The following is a 19,533-nucleotide window of genomic DNA, read 5'->3' as shown; positions in this document are numbered from 1 at the left end:
GTTTGTTACTGATTTGCTGTTAATTGGAGTTGATGTTTTTTGGTGATTTTGATAAGGAATGATTAGGACTAATCAATTAAATGGAATTTTAGGAATATCAGTTTTTATAAAAGATAATGGTGTAATGTTTTAAGTAGTCATAGAGATATTGTGTTTAGTTTAAAGTAACCATACAACCAGTTATGCTGCTACAAAGTCCTTTGTGAAGTCACAGGCTAAGGCCATGTAGGCCAGTAATAATCATTAACCAGATTTCTATTTGAAGAATAAGACTCATGATGAGGTACCATTGTTAGACTGTTCAGTAAGGACAATTTATTGCCCTGTAGACCAGGTGTTCTAAAAGTTACATTGTGAAAGGGCCTCGAAGCATGTTAAAATTGCAATGTGAACCAAAGTCCTTGAGTCAAGGGCATTGGAGGGTCTTTCTTTTAGGTCAGTGGTCCATGGTGGTCACACAAGCAGCCCCCGACTCATTTCAGGACTCAAGTGGGCATGACTGGAAAGAGATGGGAATAAGAAAATGAGTTACAGGAATTATCATGTTCATGTATGAGAACTTGATTAATATGTCTTACTGTATCCTATATAATCAGCATGTTACACTAGATAGGTGTGTGTTGTTGGTGAGACAACTCCCCTACACACCCAACCGTTGATAAAGGAGTGTCTGTTTATCTATATGACATTGGTGTTGATAAATTCTTTTATCCCATTTGGTGACAATCCTGGAGGATATGATTTGGAATTTATGCTGGTTTGTTGCAGATTATTTGATATTGATAGATAACTAAGAGTTCAGCGCTGAATATTTGTCTCATTTTAATGGCCAAGTCTGATAATCTTGAAGGTAAAGATGAGTGGGAATAAGCTTCAGATATGAGGGCAACCCATGTTGTCCTTGGAAGCATTGTCTCAAATACAGAAATATGGAAAAGACCTTTCACCCATGCCATAAACGTATAGATATACATGCCCATACATCTACATGGAATTATACCCTTAGAGATGAGCTAGCAATGAATATGCACAAGCCTATGCTCTGACTTTTCAGGATCACTGGACACCAGCATATGCAATCAATTCAAATTGGCTGGGGTGGTTAAAAATCAGCTCATTAATCTCTAGACCATACAAAACTGCACTTAGCTTGCCCTAGCTGCTGTCTTGCTTTTTTTGACACTATGGCAGGTGACTATAGTACTTGCTTTCACTTATGTTACTGCATCAAAAGAATTAGCATAACATGTGGCATTACTTCAGTATCAAACACCAAAGAGAAACACTTAGTTTCTTCAATAGCCTGTGTTCTCTGCAGCTTTTATAAGGAACGTTCAAAAACAGGCTTTGTCAAAGCCTTTCTGGTCTCACTCTACAGTATAATTTCATTCATCTGCAAAGTTGATCAGGGGTTAACATTATCAAAGAGTTCAAGTTAAAGCAATGGGGAAAGGGAAAGAATATCAAAGCCTTAGCAAGCAATAAACAAAGGCCTGCTTTTATCCTGAGATCTGGAAAAACCTTGGTGAGGTGGGAGTGCTAAACCAGGGCTCACCCAAGTAGCTGCAGATACAGCTAGGGACCAGCCCTGAGGCTACCTGGGGAGAGGGCAGGAGGGAGGGTGGCAGACCCCGAACTTCCCCTCTCCCACTTGGACAGGGGTGGAAGATGGCACTGCCCCTCTGCAGCACCAACACCACAGGACTACCCCATGCTCACTGTGGGTACACCGTGGAGTCAATGTTCTTCTGCACCTTCACCAATTATTGAGGCCTCCAGATGGGCAGAAGTGCCAGGCAGCTGTGCTGTACTGGGCCCTTATAACCCTATGTCCCCTTGGCTCCCTGGTAAACCTGTCCCTGTTGCAAAACCAGAAGCAGCTCTCAGGTCTGTTTGAGATTTAGCCACATAATCTGTCTGGAGATGCCATTTTGGTGTGAAATTCTGTTTGCAAGGGACTTAATTATTTTGGGCTAAATGCCTGGACTTATTTATAAAACAAGTTTGTGTGTGGAGCCACTCACCTGGTTAGTCCACCACCTAATCGGCTCCCTCTCCTGCCTTTGGATACCTTTAGATCAGAGAACAGACTGTTTCCCAAGGGAAAAACCTAACCCTCCATCCTAAAAAAACATTGTGAGAAGAAGTATATTAAATACTGTGAAGTTGATAGTGTGGTGCTTGGCTCTCTTCCACAGAAGGGGAGGTCAGGCAAGTCTTAAGGAGCCATTGCAGTGCTCAGTAAAAGAGCAGAGGTATTTTTCTCTTTTCCCCCTACCCGATCATATGCAGGCTTCACTTACCTGTTGGCAGAGTGCTGGTTGGGTAATGGTCACCCAACAGTGGGCACGAGGGCATGCTCCTGTCCCTGGCTCTGCCCAGCTGCTTCTTATGGCTCTGGTGGGACATAGCCCTTTCTCAGGTGTTTTTCCTCTGCCCAGCATAAACCTGACACCAGCATGAGTAGACAGAGTATTTTCTGTAACTGGTCGTAGGGAAGCCTTTTTCTTTACTCCAGACAGAAGTTGAAAGTTACTGAAGGAGAGCTTAATAACCACTCTTCAATACTGGAAACACTCTCATCAGGGAGAAGCCTGCAGGTCACCTTCACATGCCTTTTATTATGATGACTGTAGTCATCAAAATATGTTCTGGCTTCAACCTTTTATCTTCATCTCAGTGGATGGTGTGTCATGATTTCCCATATGATAACTTCTCTTTCCTGAGCAAATCTCACTGCATCTCTCTTGCATCCTGAGGACAAAAATCAGGACAATTGAGTTTCTTCCAGGTAGCTACACAGACATCACTGTACTGCATGACAGAGCTCTAACGTTATTTACAGTGTTTTCTAGAAGTTTCTCTTTATTTCCACTGCCCATCCCCATGTCTTAACTGAATTTCAGGTCCCTACAAACCTATCCCAGTAAAGGCAGTTCAAAGATGTGAATAGAGGAGTTGGTCCTGAAAAAAAAAAGAGACCTGAGATCCTTCTTCACTACTCATGGCAAGGCTAGTATGACAGGACTATAATTTTCAGAGTGGCTTTGCTCTGTGTCAGCATATCACAACAGCAATGTTGCTATGGCACAGTCCCTGGCTGGAGGATCTTTTGCCACAGTGCTCTTCATGTTGCTTTCCAGCCCAGTGCTTTCATGTGAGGTGCTGAGAAACAGCAGCTCCAAGTATCCTGAAATGATCCACTTGACAATATCACACTTCAGATATGTAGCACTCCCCTGAGAGGTATTTTAGTACAGTTAATTAGTAGTGTTCATTAGCAATAAATGCAAAGCATAGAGATAAACTGTGGCATACTTGGATAGGAGATATTTCATCCTCTGTATGTTTCCCTGAAGAAAGTACGTTTCTCTCATATCTGTTCACCAGTGGCAGTAACACACTGTCCTCCCCTCCAAGGAAGATTTAGTTATTTAATGCCTGGGAAAATAAATAGACGGTCTTATTCATTTGGATATACTGCAGGTAGGTTTGATTTAGTAGAGAAGAGATGTCTGATTATTCTTCTAGGAAATGAAAATAGCTAACAGCAAAATTAATTATTATATTAATGAACAAGTGGCTCTAAAATTAATCTGAAATTTAAATTGAAGTGTATGTGGATGGGTGCTTGAGGGAACATCAATTGTCAGGTTAAGCCTCAAGTGAGATTGGTGGCTCTTTAACATTCCTGATCAGTGGAAACTTCCCTTTCTTTGACTGATGGGAATATAAGTCTCCTTCCCTTTGTCTAAAACCAGTTCCCTGGGACAGGTCCTTAGGTGAGGTGAATCAACCTTTCTGTGCACAGTAACCAGAGTGACCCTACTCAAATCAGCAAAATTAACTTGTTAATACACAAGAAAAACAGTGAGTCAGAAGGCAACCCAGAGCCTCCAGTTCCATATCCCAAACAGGACCAAATGTGCGCTGTGAACATGGATACCCACTTTATAAAGGTAATGCTGGTTTGAAAACTGAAGCACTCCCATGCTTCTCTCTCACACTAGTTGCATTAGACAAAAAAAACAATCAAAACCCAGTTGGATCAGGACCAGATCCAGGCTTTGTCCTGTTGACAGTTACATGGGGTAACACAGATTTACGCAAGTAAAGGATCCAGGCCATCTCCTTGGGTTTTGAGAAGGGCTATGCTTGGAAACTGTCCAAGATGAATAGTTATACCAATACATAGCTACTGCAAATGAAGACAGAGACTTTAAAGAGCAAGACATTCATATAATGAAGCTTGGGAGCTAGCAAATCTGCTATTTTGCTTCTCTTTTTGGTTATAAAGGTTGTATTTCTGTCCTATTCTTTACAATAAATGAAAATGACCAATTAAATCTTATGTTGAAAGCATTGGTTGGATTTTTCCAGCAAATTCCTGAGATTATAGAGGTTTTCTTTAGGAACTACCTCCCATGCACACTTATACACTGCAGAGAAAAGTTTTTCAGAAATAATTGAGAGCTGTTCTTACAGATTGTTTGAATTTATAAAGGTCCTAATGGCGCTTTTTTTAAAGAGTTTACTACCGAGAAGCAGTAATGGGGCATATCTGCATCTCTGTGTTTGTTAATGGAGATCTTTCATTTGAAAGTCAGCAATTACAGTGCGGAGGTTGGGGGAGTGTTTTTTATGTGCAGGGGTAAGGCTTTCTCAAAAGATAAACAGCAGAGACATACACAGCCTAGAGAACTCTTCTGTGAGTGTTGCGGATTTATTTTTCTCTATCAAATATCTATGCCAGACTATTTTAGTGATTGATCAGAGACCTGAATATTGAAGGCTAGGGAACATATCCCCTTCTGAGGAAGTTAAAACAGACATAATTTGTTTCTGGTTTATACGGAGGCTATTGCAAATAGTAGCTGGCTGGGGTTTGTTTCAGGTTCCCTTGAGGTTATGTGATCACTTCAAGTTGCATCCAGGTATGCTATACTGGCATGAAATCTTCTCCACAGGGATAAATAATAGGTATTTCTGTTATAGCTAGTTCTATCATAGCAGGACAGACAGAGAAATGAATGCCTGTCAGCTACAGGAGTAGGCAACAAAAAGTAAGAGATTTTTCCAGTTTAAAATTATCTGTATTTCTTGTAATATTGTTTAGTCCTGTAGGCACATGTATGTCATATCATAATGGTTCATATCTGTAAAAACATGCATCTGCCACTGTCTGATTTCACTCCTAATGAGTTACCACAAGAAGTACAGGGATAGGCAGATTGGCAGGGCAGATGTGATCTTAACTCAACGTTGGGGTGAGCTTCTTGTGCCCCACTTTTCAATTCTGTTTAGGAAACCTACTTGGGCTGCACATGTTATGACACATAGTAAGACATCATGACCTGACTATGAACATGACTTTCTTTGGTGTTTGTAACTAATACAGTTATTTTCTTTCACGGCAGCTGCAGGTCATGACCTCACTTGGACGTCTTCTGTCAGAGTGCCCCACAAATCACACTGCAGGGGAGACATCTGCATACAGGGATGCTCCATGTACATGTGCTAGGGATAAACAGAGGCCTTACTTTGCAAGGATCTCAGACAGGGGTTTCTTACAAGGGCTGAATTCACAGGCACTTCCTGAAAAGCAAGACTTCGTTACAGGCTGTGCTCTGCTGAGAATTGCATGTTGTTATGTTGGATCGTGTCGCTACTTTGTTTGCAGCTCATGCAAGTCAGCCTTCCTCTCAGGTGGGAAGACTCACCTGAATGCACTGCTGCAGGTCTGCCCTGTCTTAGCAGGGATCGTTTCCCATCCACCACAGTCCCATAAGGAGGTGCCAGACCCACACGTCTGCCTGCGAGGCTTACAGCAGCATCACTCAGATGAGAGAAAGGGAAAGGGCAGATAACATCCCCCACACCAGCATAGCGTGTCCCAGGAACCTCTAAAGGAGTCGCTGTTAGTCTTCCCTCCCACAGTTCCCCTGGGTGGTGTGGGCACAAGAGTGTAGAAGAAGCTTTCAAAACTGTGACTTGTGATTTCCCTCACAGGTGCTCACATGGGAAGTTTAGGGACAAGGGAGGAAAGTGCGCAAGAAGAGACACTAACCTAGTTCTTGCAAACTGCTCTCCTCTGCAGTCCAGTAAATATCCTTCTCACATTCCCCCAAAACAGGGATGATATGACATTTTATTTAGTGTAAAGCCACCTGAAGAGTTGCCAACACCTTTTTCCTGCCCCACATGGCACACTTCTGCCTCTGGTTATAGGGCTGTGTTGTGCACACAGAGGTGAGGGATCTAAGTTCAGAATAGAAGCTTCCCAGAGAGAGGAGTGATGCTTTCACTGTGATTGTTTCAGGGCTGGCCTTGCCATGCACCCCAGGAAAAGGTGCCTTGGGAGAGGTGAAGGAACCACATGGAGAATGAGAGGCTGAGATCAGATTACCACCTGGGCAAGGGAAGAGTGTGGATGGGCAAGGGTGGATGAGGGACTTCTGGCAGCTTGGCCACCACTGGAAACCTGGACTCTAACTGATGTCTACAAGAAAAAAGTGTGCAGCATTTCAGCTCACAGCCTTTCCTCATGGAAAAAGGAAGGGGGAACATCTATTTTGGGAAACTCTCACTTGTATGCATTTCATGTCCAGGCTGTGCTCGCTATCAGCCCAGCAGGCAAATACAGAGATCTTCTGGCCAGGAAAGAAAGAAGTCACCCTGGTTGAGTGGCGTATTTCATTGCTGCATGTTCCAGAGAGCTGAAGGATTTCTTTGCAGAAGGGGATAATGGAAGAGGAGATACCCTGCAGGCTACAGTCTGCACTTCCATCCGGATAACACTGGGAGTCATTTGAATAAAACTGATTATATTGCTTTCAAAACTATCAGCATTAATCAGAGTGGTGTTGTCTGCCCTCACACATTACTCCCCGTTGCTCTTTCTTTCCCCTTATTTCCTTAATTTTTTATTTATTTTTTATTTTTTTAAAGCATTAGTCCTTAAAGCAAGCTGCACTGCACTTAGCAAGCTGTGGTTTCTCTTTCATTTTAAAAGATTGTGGCAGAGAGACACCCATATATACTGGAGTCATCTGAAATGGAGAACAAACAAGCTTGGCCGAAGGAGGAAAAAGTGTTGCAAAAGCCTCATAATAGCCAAAACTGAGTTTTACTGGCAAAGAGGAACCTTGTTTCTCCCCATGCTCTGCATCCAAGAGTGGTCCAGGAGATGTGAACACCCCTCAGGAAGGGAGATGTGAGCACCTGATTAATAGAGAAAATGGCATTAACCAAATGATGACTCTGGCCAAATGACTGCAGCACCTCAGTAGACTGAAAACAAAATCAGAGCATACCCAGATGTACCTGGATGCACAAGGCTCCTGCACGTACTAAGTGGCACCTGCATGTGTTCACCACCAGCAGGCCCCTGACAACCCCACCAACACACTGGGTCTCACCAACACCTAGTGCACCTGCCATAAAACCAGTGAGGACAGGAAGAAGCTAAGAGGGAAAGGTGCTTGTTGAATTGTGGGGATTCAATATTTTCACACAAAAATGCAAGTGGTGAAGTCAGCTGAAATGGGAGGAGCCCAGAGGCATTATATTCTGGGGTGAGGAATAGTCCTAAAATCTCCTTTCTCTTCTGTCAGCAGTTTATTTTACTGATGTGTGTATACACACTCACATAGGAGGAACAAAGGTATTTCTGGGTAAAAAGCATAATGAATAGACCTGGTCAAAAATCCAAAATGTTTCTGATAAGTGGGACTTGTTTTTAATTTGTTTCTTTCCGTTTCCATTTGAAAAGGTGGGGTTTTTTACTATTTTAATTAAGCAGCTGGAGTCATGCTTCAATGGATATGTGTGTATGAGCTTGGAAATTATTGGTATCCTAAATCTATTTTGTACACCTGAATAAATGTATCTACCCTAACATCAATGGTAAAAGACCTATTTAACAACCTTTAAGAAAGATAAGCAATTAAAACTTAGCAGAAGACAAAGTATATGCAATTTTTAGGTCATTTCCTTTAGCTGTATTTTGTGTTGAAGGCAAAGAAAGTGCCATGGGATCCTGCTGAAATGCAAAGCTGTCATGTAAAATGCTGCATTATCTGTGTACCTCATGTCTCAAAAATGTTGCAATTTTTACAACATGCTGAGTACAATTTAATTAAGAATCTTCATGCAGGGACTGTTGTCAAAGAGAGTTCTTTTCTCTGCATGCAGGAGTTAATAAAAAAAAAAAAAAAGTTTAATCCAATACCAAGTGAAAAATCTACAGCCTGACTCCTGCAAAGCCCCTGAGATGCCAATTAAAAAAGATTAAATAAAACAGAGTGTAATTTTGAGGTATTATTTCAGAAAGCACATCCATAAATTATAAAGCACTGTTCCCACTGGAACATTGCAGAAGCTGCATGCCTAATACAAGCACATTAAGACACTGGTGCCTTTGCAAGGGACTGTCAAATAGGAAATCATATTTTTCTCAAAGAAAAAAATTATATTAAGCGAAAGCACCACAATGATTTAAAATAAGAGTGAATTAAGGTGAAGGACAGTGTGTTGACAGTGCTAGCAACAGAAACGCTATTTTGCCTTATAGCACAGGTACAGGGCTGGCCTTGTCTCCCCATCCTTAATTCTGGCTATTTATCCTCTGCAGGGTGTGTTTGAGCCTCTCAAGCTTGCTAACAACTATGGTTTGAAAAATCAACCACTCATATCTCCAAAATAGGGCTTACACTTTGAAATTATTCAGCCATGCTGCTGAGAGAGAGACAGAAAACAGAAAGACAGGCAGACAGAAAAAAGAAAACACAGAAACATTTTCAGGACAAACAAACTCAATTTTGCAACATTGTGGTCTGAAGTAAGGTGGCAAAATTGAAATGGAAGCTTTACAGTGCTGTTGGAACAGATAATTCTTGTACACAAAACTGTATTTACTGATTTTTATCAACTTGTCATTGCAGCAAGAAGTACAGTATCTATATGAGGCATTTAAGCACCTTCATCTAATCTTAGGACATTCCTGCTACAACTGACTTTAAATGTGTGACAATTTTATATACAGAAATTATATAACAATTCGTTAGTGCAGGACCTTTAGCAGGTATAATTTCAAATTACTGGAGCATTCAGGTAGGAAAATACCAATTTCAAGCCTACTTGCCATAGCTTTCAAACATAGTAAAAACAATTTATCCTATAAAGCATTTAGTATCTCTAGAATGCATACCCACACTCACAGAAATCACCTCAACTCAGCATCTGGCTCACTCAGTATTGCAGGGAGAACAGCCTTACACTGACAAAACATGGGTGTCGGAGAGACCCTGGACTCATTCACTGTCTGTTAACACTCATACCCATTTTTATAGAAATACAAACAATAATTTGTAAAACCGTTACATAGTACCTTGTCTAAAACCATTGCAGTGACAGATCTGTGTTTCCTTCAGCATGTGTCTAAGAAAGGGCACATTAAGAATGCTGAAGTTCTTATGACATTGAATTCAGAGGTGAATTTTGATACCTGATTACACAGAGGACACTGCAGCATTTCAGCAGTTTGAATGTTTTTCAGGTCCTTGGTGACTGTACATTTAGTTATATGTTGACATATTTAGAATTATCCAACTGACCCAGAATGCTACATTACAAAATGCAGGAGTACGTCTGTACAGTGAACGTGATTTGCTCTGAGATGGCAAATTGAAAGTGCTATATAAATGGTGAATGATTTCATAAGCTACATAAGTAAAACATACAATAACCATACAGTACAGAATACTCAAACTATAGATGACACAATTCATAACAAATTCTAAAAGTGGATTGGTTGTGAGGTTATTGCTTTCAATGTTTGGATTTATGGAAGTGCATCTTTATTTCACATGTTACCTGCCTGTACAGTGCCCTGGATGAGAAATTTTCATTTAATGCATCAGTGAGGAATCCTAAATTATAAACCAGAATACCCACACCTAAAGCTTTAGAACCACCATTTATTTAATATTAGATCTCAAATATAGAGCAAATTGCTCTTAAAAAAAGATGTACAGATCCCCTAACATCTAACGAGGGCTTATAACCAATATGAATGTAATACTGAATTTCAGACTGAATGAGAAAAAAATAATTTGTAGTCTTGCTACAAAAATAGAGAAGTTGCAGAAATCCCAAGAGACTTCAGACCAGATATTCAGCTGTTATGAAGTGATGTAGTTTTATATGTGCAGTATGTTGTCCACTATGGAAATTTTAGTGGATAGCGCTCAACTTACAGTGATATGAATAATTCAATACATAAATCTGAAGGAGCATCTGCTCTGAAGGAAAGGCAAATTAGGCTTGTATTACTTCTTGCTTTTCTTATGAGTAAGACTATTAGGTACGTAAATGTGTGAATTTAAGATCTTCTAACTGTTTGAATATCACTTCTGTGCCAGAAGAATAAGCAACCAGATTTTTGGCTTAAATCCATGCTGATGTCATTTGATATTGTTATAACTGGATATAACACAGACAAGTCTATAACCCACCTTTTTTTTTTTTTTAATTATTATTATTTTTTAAAGGGGAAGATCTGGGCCAAATTCTGGCTCCCCCTGAATGATATGGCTGGTGCTGAGGCATATGAATACTGTATGTTGACTTTCCTATTCTCTATCTTGATGACTCTAATTCTTACACCACCCAATTATCCTGCCTCCTAGTAATATGCAGTGACATGTTCAGTGTATGTGAATCTAGCCAAAGAACTGTATAGAAAATACATGTTTTTGCCATTTTCTCCTTGCACAGAACACAAGTGGGGACACCTCTTTGAAAGTGGTGTAATGTGCAGGATCCAGTGAGACATGACAACTTGATGCTGAGATGGTAATTGAAAACATGAAGATAAAGGACCCAGATCATCAGTTCAACTTCAGTGGAGGTAGGCAGCTAACATCATCAGACAGTTCACTTAATGGGTTTTTAATAGAGCAGTCTATTACTACAACTACCTCTTATAATGTATTTATATCTCTGCTATTACAGAATGTCTCAGTGTTTTTGGAGTGTTAAAAACATATTTACCTGCATAAACTGGTAAAGTAAGACAGTGCTTGCTTTACAGATAAAGGCATAGTATGTAAGTATACTTGACACCCACTGCATCAAAGGAGTTTAGGCACCCAGAGTTTGGTAAATACCAAATTGCTTGGAGTATCTGTGCCTGAATTCCAAGCAGAAGTTGCACAGGAGACCTGGAGAGTGAGGGAGCAAGGGAGGACAGAGGACTGGCCCTGGTTGTCACAAGTTTCAGATGTCCATACTTCAATTATTTATCTGTTCTGCTTGTTTCTGCTTTATTCCAGCAAGTGAAATTCCTGTGCTAGGTCCAGTGAAGTGCCTGGATAGTCCAGTATCCCCTATTTAACAGGAAGGCATATAAGGAAGGCGGCTGTCACTACTATATATTCCCAAATTCAAGTAGTTGATCATTTAGGATAATGCTGTGACTGTGTGTTTAATAGCTGCTTGCAGAGCTTTCTTCTGTGACTCTGTCTGGCCCCTTTTTGAGCTTCTTTAGACTTTTGGCCTCCCAATATTCTGCAACAGTAAGGTCAGTAGTTTAACTGCAAGCTCTGAAAAATATACTTTATTTTAAACTGGCAGCACCATGAGTTCACTAGGTGCACTCTGTTTCTTGTATAACAAGAAAAAAGTGGACAGTTGTTCTCTCGCACTGCATTTTGGGTTTTTTAAATATTTAAAACATTCAGACTGCTCTGATTTTAATGATTTTAGAAAAAATATGAAAAATTTACCTAGCAGTGTTATTTTGGGTAGAACTATTTCTAAAGATATGACCAAAAAAACCAAACCCAAAGTTAATAAAAATAATAGGATCTACAGAAAACCTGCTATTTATACAGCATACTTTGATCATATAGAAAACAAACTCCAAAACTAGAATTCTTCTGCAGGTTTTTCTAACACATTAGGTCTTTGTTCTTCATTAAATAAGCCTTATGACACCTCCATAAGTTAAACGATATTCATATTTTGCAGTCTTGCCAAGAAGTCCTAAACCAAAACCCCATTAAAGAAAGCATTTCTATTGGGAAATCTCTTTCATACATGGTTAGCTCATGAATTGAAAATGGCTACTCTTGTGCTGTCAAAGAGATGCTTGCTTCTGTCCTAAACTGGGGCCTTCCCAGTGATACAACTGCCAGTAAGACTCAGTATTACAGTAAACAGAAGCCCACTACCTCTTGCCAAACTACTAGAGAAGGAATTTCAAACGATCCTACTGGAATCTGACATCCAAGTCCTACTGAATTTCAATGTCCCATTCCTTGAGCAACCTTTCAAAACACTACCTTAAGTTGACCCTATGCTTTCACAAAATGGACTAAAGTTTGCTAGCATGTTCTTCCCGCATAAAGCGTCCCTTGGATAAAACTTGATACAAGTCAGATGCCATACATTGTAACTTTTGGTAACTAGAAAATACAGACATTAAATGACAACCACTCTAGATACCAACAAAATGCCAGTGGTCTTGCTAGTCAATAACAAGGGAGATATTGTTCCATTGCATGTTGTCTACATCAGTCATTGCAGCAGCTTCCAAATTACACAAATGCTTCAGAAGAGAGAATTGGCAGCTATTTTCAGGTTCCTTCATCCGCAAGTATCACACTGCATCCATCACACTAATAAAGCAGTCCACAGGATGGAAAAAATAATCCTACAGAACAGTACCAAACATATACTATTGATCTGTATAGCTGAAATTTGGCAAAACTCCAGCCTTCTTGTTCTCCTCAGAAATTCAGGAGAGCGGCCACAGGTTCAAAACAATTTCCAATAGGAAGACACAGAGGCCATAATGTCTGACACTCCTTCAAAAGTGACTGAAACAAAACTTTCATCCTGTTAGATTTATAGCTTAGAAAACCATAACAAAATTCCTCTCTCTTCAGTAAATTAGACATCCACTTTTAACTTTCAGATTGATCCATAGGGAGAATGAACATTGTCTAAATGCTATACCAGAGCTTGAATGCTATTTTTAAAACATGACGCAAAACAGTGGACAGTTCTGACAAGCGCCCATTGAAAAAGGCCCAATGAAATTTTGCATAAATGAACTAGATTGGAAAGAAATCCCCAGACTTCTTTGAGCTGCTCCAGCATTCCTTGCTAGCAAATGCTCTCATGCACCCCAACACGCAGTCAGGATGCCAGACCCAAAACTTCTTAAATGAAGGCATGGTATTTGCAACACATGGACCTATTTGGCATCCCAGGTGGCACTTGTGCATTTTCTCAGACTCTAGAGGAAAGGGCAATCTGTTATGCTGCACTATGATCCTCAGTCCCCATCTGCCTCCCTCTCTGTGTTGTCACCGCACAGTTTGAGCAGCCCGGACTTGACGCTGAAGGAAAGTCGGTGCCTATTAACAGACATGCAGAAGCCAGGCTGCACTTCGGACATATGGAACCTATTAGCTTTTAAATCTTCCGCAGCAACTGCCTGTTTTTATGATTCCACAAAGAAAACCTGTGCACTTGGACATATTGAATGAAATTGAGACTATCAAATGTGTTTACACAATGGTGGAAGATAAGTGATTAAGAAAAGGTTTAGTTAAAAGATTATTGCTCTGACAACTATTACCAGTATTTTTGTACAGAAACCTAGCTTTTTATCATTATGATTAATAATTTTGCTTGTCATTTTAACCAAAGGGTTTAAGCAGAGGGCATTTATTTTTACATTTAAACGAGATTCTGAGCAATGCTGGAGGATGAATGGTCAGATTGTAAAATAACATTGCCCAGTATAACCCTTTAATAACTCAAACCTAAGAGTTCATAGTCTGAGGCACAGTGGCTCACTGATCTCCAATAAATATCTTGTGATACTACAACGTGTGTCTTACTATTGCAGTACAATACCAAGAGGGATCTGCTAAACACTTTTACTAATTCTGCCTTTCTCTTAGTGCATATGAAAGGATCAGAGTGAAAGCTGGTGCTAGGTAAGACCTGCACGCATATATATTGACATTTCAGTTTTGTTTTCATATTTAACAAAATAATAGCAGCAGTCGGTATATAATTGTGACACATAGAATTCTCTTTGCACCAATCTTGTGTTTCTCTCCCAAGCTGTGTATCATGTGGAAAATCCTAGGATATGGGTTAACCCCTCAGACGAGCTGCCTTTTAAGCCCCAGCTTTGATTTACACATTGCTTCAAAGATACTCATGAGTGCTCTTCTCGCTGCAGCCTCTTGGTGGCAATAGCATAAGGCAACATTTCTGAAAGCGTACCAAAGGCTACATCTTCCTGCATTTTCTGACAGGCTGGACTCCTCACTGGTAGTCCTGGGAGAGAAGGCAGTGTTAAAAGCTTAACTCCTTGTGCTTCACCCCAGTGACATATTCTTTTAGTTTTGTCAAATTTCCTTCTTCCAAATATACAAGCTCTGATGTTTACAAAAAAAAAAAAAAAAAAAAATCAGTAAACCCTCATTAATTCTGAAGACTTGTTAGTTATGCAGTTGATTAATAGCCTTTGGATGGTTCCAAAGAAACACAAGTTTTCTCTTTTGTTCCTAGGCTCTCTTTCCTTCTACTCCCACCTTCAATTCACCTGCACCAGCACCTGGCTTTAAACATACATGCACTATGCTAAAGGAGTTCTGAGTATGGTTGAGAGAATCCCAAGTCCTCCCTGTCACACCCTGGTGTTCTGCTGATTAAGGATACCAATTAAACTCAGACACCAGAGTGAAAAGAGTAGGCGTATTTTACTAGTGATAACCAATGTACCAGTGTAATACAGAAAGATGCATGCAGTAAGAAAAAGCAGAATAATGCACTTAAAGCAACAAACAAAAGAATACAGGGTAATGCATCAAATCATTACTACACGAGAGAGAGAATAGAGAATAAGAAAAATACCTCACCACTTGCATATATTACCATCATCCAGATCCGCAGTCGCTGGGGAGCCCCGATTACAGTGAGGATTTGGAGAGCCTGTCCCAACAAGTGGGAAATCCTACGCAGTGCGTCCACCTGTAGGTGAGGCTTCCAAAGTTGCTGCAAACAGGCCCAGCCTTAAATACCAGAGATCGACCAGCCAGAATAGCTGGCACCTTTGTTTTGAGCAGAAAATTTTTGGTTTCATTCTCCTGTTGGATTCCACCCAAAGCCTGGCCAAGGCTTGGGGTGGGAAGAAACCAAGGGAGTTTCTAACAAGGCCAGATACTTGGGTTCTCAAGGCTAAATAAGGGAAGTTGGATACATTCTCTCATCACTACTGATTATATTTTGTCTAAGCTGCATCTTTCACTAGTGAGTTTACATACTTTGTTAATGTTTACATATCAAGTTAGCAGCTTCGGCTTGGGGCCTGTTGTTCAGACTTCAGTATTTCAATGCTTTAGTTCTTTTTACATCAGCATAGGTGGGTTGTTATAACTTAGTACAATATCTACTAGCAAAATGGTTTTCAGTTATAAAATATAGAGGATTCATCTATAGGTCAACTCTGGCTTGGGCAGGTTGTCCAGCACTTCACCTGGCCAGTTGTGTCAGACAAGGACCAGTGTTCAAGTCAGAATAAGCAAACATTTTGCTAACTCAAGTGCAAGCCCTCAGCCCATGTAGTAAAGTAACACCAATGTTAAATGCTTTGTCAGCTGCGCTTACAAAGTGAGTATTCAGCCACCAGAGTACACTCTAATATTTTGGGACTGGAGCATTAGTTCCAGTGACCTCTGGCTGAGAGATTGAAGAGTCATCTAAGATACTACAGCAATTACTGAAGCTCACATCTGTTACGAAGCAGCAACTACCTTCTCCCCTTTCGTGATAGATGTAATTACACCTAAAACTACAATAACATGCCCTGTCAGTCTAAAAGAACCTGAGACTCTCCCTAGCCTTACCAAAATATTCCAGTTGCTAGGCCTGATCATTTTCCTGTGCCACCCCTGCAGCAATTGCCAGCATAAGCTGAGCATGATACATGGGGCAGGGCTGAGGTGTATAAGAGCAGGGTTGAGAAGGACTTTTTATTTCACAAATGGTCTTTGTTCAAGAAATAATTTCAAGACACAGAGTTTAAATTTGTTGCCTGTTAACTCATCTCCTACAGAATTTATCTTGTGGTTGCACAGACACATTAATGATTTTTTTTTTTCTGCACCTTTGAGGAAAAGTGAATTCGTGGAAGGTAGCAACTTGTGGGCTTGAACTCCTCACAGGGTTTACCATCCAGGTGTGACATTTACACTTAGGTGAAACAGTGAATTGCTATTGATCAGGAGGCATTATCAACTTTCCCAAAGTGAACTAAACACTATGGCAGTACATTTTTACCTCTGTATTCCAGGGTATTACATACAGACATATAAATTGACTGCAAACTGTGGAAAGAAGCTTAACAGAAAATATAAGCTGTATTTTTTTATTTGTTTTCTAGCAAGACATTAAGTTCATCAGTTAGTTAAGATTTAACAGCTGAGATTTTTATTGGCATATCTACTGACTTAGAATTTATTTTCTCATTATTGGATTAAAGTGCATGCAAGGAATACTTTGTGCCTAGTGAAGATAATATTTAAAACTCATGGTCTTTTTTCTTATTTTGCTAGCATCATTTAGGTTTTAAAAGCAGAAAATCCTGAAAAACAATTTACTTTGGATTGCACTGACGTCCACATGTGTATGAGGACACCAAAGTAAAGCGCCTAATTTCAATCTGGTATACTGTCAAATTGGCACAATTTCTAATTAGCTTATTGCACATGGAGATCCAGACATGCATAAAACCTTCCATAGTTTTATAATTATCAGTGAAATTATTTGAAGTTATTGATGATTAAATTATTTGAAATTACTTTAATAGTCTTTTTCCCCAACTGCTCACCCATGGATTGTCACAGCCCTTAGGTGAATAAAGAACAGTATTTTCCCCAAGACCAGGCTTGAATCTTCCTTTTGGGGGTAATGGGAGTGTTTCATGTACTGTTCTCCAGCAAAAGAAGCCCCAGGTTTAATTGACTGGACTCACCAGTCAGTAAGAAAATCAGCTGTGATACTCTAAATAACAATTTATCTTCAAGTAGCAGGGGTTAGGTGGGCCTCTTCCTTTTAGTCCATTGTGTCATTACTGACTTAAGTTCATCTCTGCTAGGCACTAAATATGGGGTTTCAGCTTCCCATCTTTCAATCAGCTTTCAGATGGCTGAATTAATTTTGCCTCATACCCAGGTATGATCCTCAATGGGCTGAAAACAACACCACCTCTTAATAATAGCAAAGCCCAGGGCATCAAACCCTTTCAGGGTGAAGTTTTGACATAGAAGAAACCCAGTGCTACAGTACAAAGACTTGTCAGGATTCTTCATTAGTCTATATTTGCATCATCCTTTATGGCCACTGATTATTTTTGGCCAGACAGGACTGCAATGGTCAAAGCTATATGTTACTATCCAAATGACTATCCAACATCCTACCTAATAATTCCTATTCCAAGCTCAGGTTGAGCAAGACCATATCTTAAAAGTATCTGATCTTGATTTAAAGACGGCAAATGGTATAAAAATCTGTCCCCTTCCTTTTGCAAGTTGTTCCAGTTAACAGTGACCCATATCGTTTTAAAATGTATGTTGTGAGCAGAATTTTCCTCTGTCAGTTCTAGACACCTACGCTTGAGCTAGACTCTTTTTATAGAGAGCGGAAGAAAATAGGCATTGCCAAAGCACAGTATGCTGACCTGTTTTAGATCAGCTGAAGACAAGTCACTTATTTTTCTCCTATTGGCTAGAAGGAGTTCTAGTTCTAGGTCTACTATATGTACTAGAGGTGTATTTACCAGAAATATGTTGTCTCTATACCTGAACTTCAAGATATACAGCCTCAAGTACATTTCTGCACTGTAGAAATCTACACATGGAAAGGTGAAAACCCCCTTTACCCCCCCATAATTTTATCTAAAGGAATATATTCTTGTTTCAGACCACAACCATCTTATGCTCTCTCCATGATCAGCTGAATCAAAGGAATTTCTAAATCTCCCAGTATAATGCAAATTTTCAAGCCTTGATGTCAGTGTGCTGTTGTTTTACAAAGCCCTCTCCGTTTTTTCAGCATTTTGGGGAATGGATGTGATGGAGCTTTGAGAGCCTGATCCCAGATGTGTTGTGTATTTGGGTACAGAGACAGTAGCAGTGGCCCTGGAGGGACATATAGGCACCTTACTGTGGTGTTGTGCCTAAGCTATTTGGTCAGGTGACTCAGCCACTTAGTTCAGGAAGATTGTCATACTGGTATGACCATATTCATTCACATGTGACTTCGTTATCTCTGCATTGCCTTGCATTGCACAGCTTAGACATGAGTGAAGTTGGATCTGGAAAAATGTCATTCTGATTTGGATGTCTGTCACTGAGGAGCATGACAGCAATGAATTTAGCTTAACATACTAAATGATGAAAAAAAGGAAGCAAAATGCCAGACATTTAATGAACCCTATAATGGATATGTTTCAATTTGGAGTGTTCCTTAAATATCCATCAAGGTAAAAGAGCTTACTTTTAGGCCAAATATTATCTGTAGTCCTATTACCAGGAACACATTTTGTGTAGCAAAACTTCCAAATATTAAATCCAGAAACCTATCAATAACAATAAAATTGCTCACAACCACATGATCTATGTTTATGCAGCTGCTGGTATTTCAGTCCTGCATGATAATTACTTATTTGTCTTAAGCAAAATGAATGACATACACAATTAAGGTTCACCAGAATGCAAAGGTAAATGTGTCTGGCTTCAATGGGTTTATTTGTTATATATATATATTGCTCTTAGAATCACAGGGAGCAAATTCACACCTTGGTAAACTTGATGACTAGGGAATTTGCAGTTCTCCACACAGTGCACGTACCACTAGCAGATGAAATTACATGGAGGGTTGCAGCTGCTGCTGCTTAATTAGCAGGATGATAAATCTCAGGGGAATGTTTGCCCTCTGTATAACAGGACAGCAGAGCTGGTGTAGTGGCTGGAGGAAAGGGGGAAAGTCAGTCCATTCTGTTAGTGCTTAAGTCACTGCTGTCTTCTCAAACTCCCCCTAATTCTTCAATCCTGATGCCTGACCTGGAGCCTCACAAACTGCATTGGAGAGCAGAAGAGAAAAAGGGAAAAACAGGAGTAGGTTTGAAGCAGCTCATTTTGAGCTGAGTCTAAACAACTGGCAGAATTGGACTAACAAGATTCTCTTTTTTTCCCTAAGCTCAACACACATTTCCTTTACATACTTATTTTTTTGTGCAACTAAGAGAGATAAATGAGTGCCCCACACATCCTACCCAAATTAGTTCAAAGTCAGTGAGAGTTTAGATCTCATCCTGCAAAGGCCTGGCAGCTACAGAAAAGATAGGATGGGAAAACACTTGGAAGATTTTCACTGGATTATTTATACCTGAGTCTCTATCAGTATTTCTTCTTCTGATTCATGTATTTTGCTATGCATTAGCAATAT

At 39.9% G+C, this 19,533-nt stretch overlaps 1 protein-coding gene across 1 annotated transcript in view; it reads right to left on the bottom strand.

Annotated features, from left to right (window-relative positions):
• Positions 1-2,703: 2,703 nt before the first annotated feature.
• The window catches only part of ST8SIA1 (ST8 alpha-N-acetyl-neuraminide alpha-2,8-sialyltransferase 1), a 208,918-nt gene continuing 192,088 nt past the window's right edge, over positions 2,704-19,533 (bottom strand). Inside the window, exon 7 of the mRNA XM_074902312.1 lies at positions 2,704-2,754. The gene's annotated coding sequence lies outside the window, so the exon portion shown is untranslated. The remainder of the gene's footprint in view (positions 2,755-19,533) is intronic.

The sequence above is a fragment of the Athene noctua genome, chromosome 3, assembly GCF_965140245.1.
Source record: "Athene noctua chromosome 3, bAthNoc1.hap1.1, whole genome shotgun sequence".
In the NCBI taxonomy this organism is placed as follows: Eukaryota; Metazoa; Chordata; class Aves; order Strigiformes; family Strigidae; genus Athene; species Athene noctua.
This window is presented reverse-complemented; position numbering and strand designations above follow the sequence as displayed.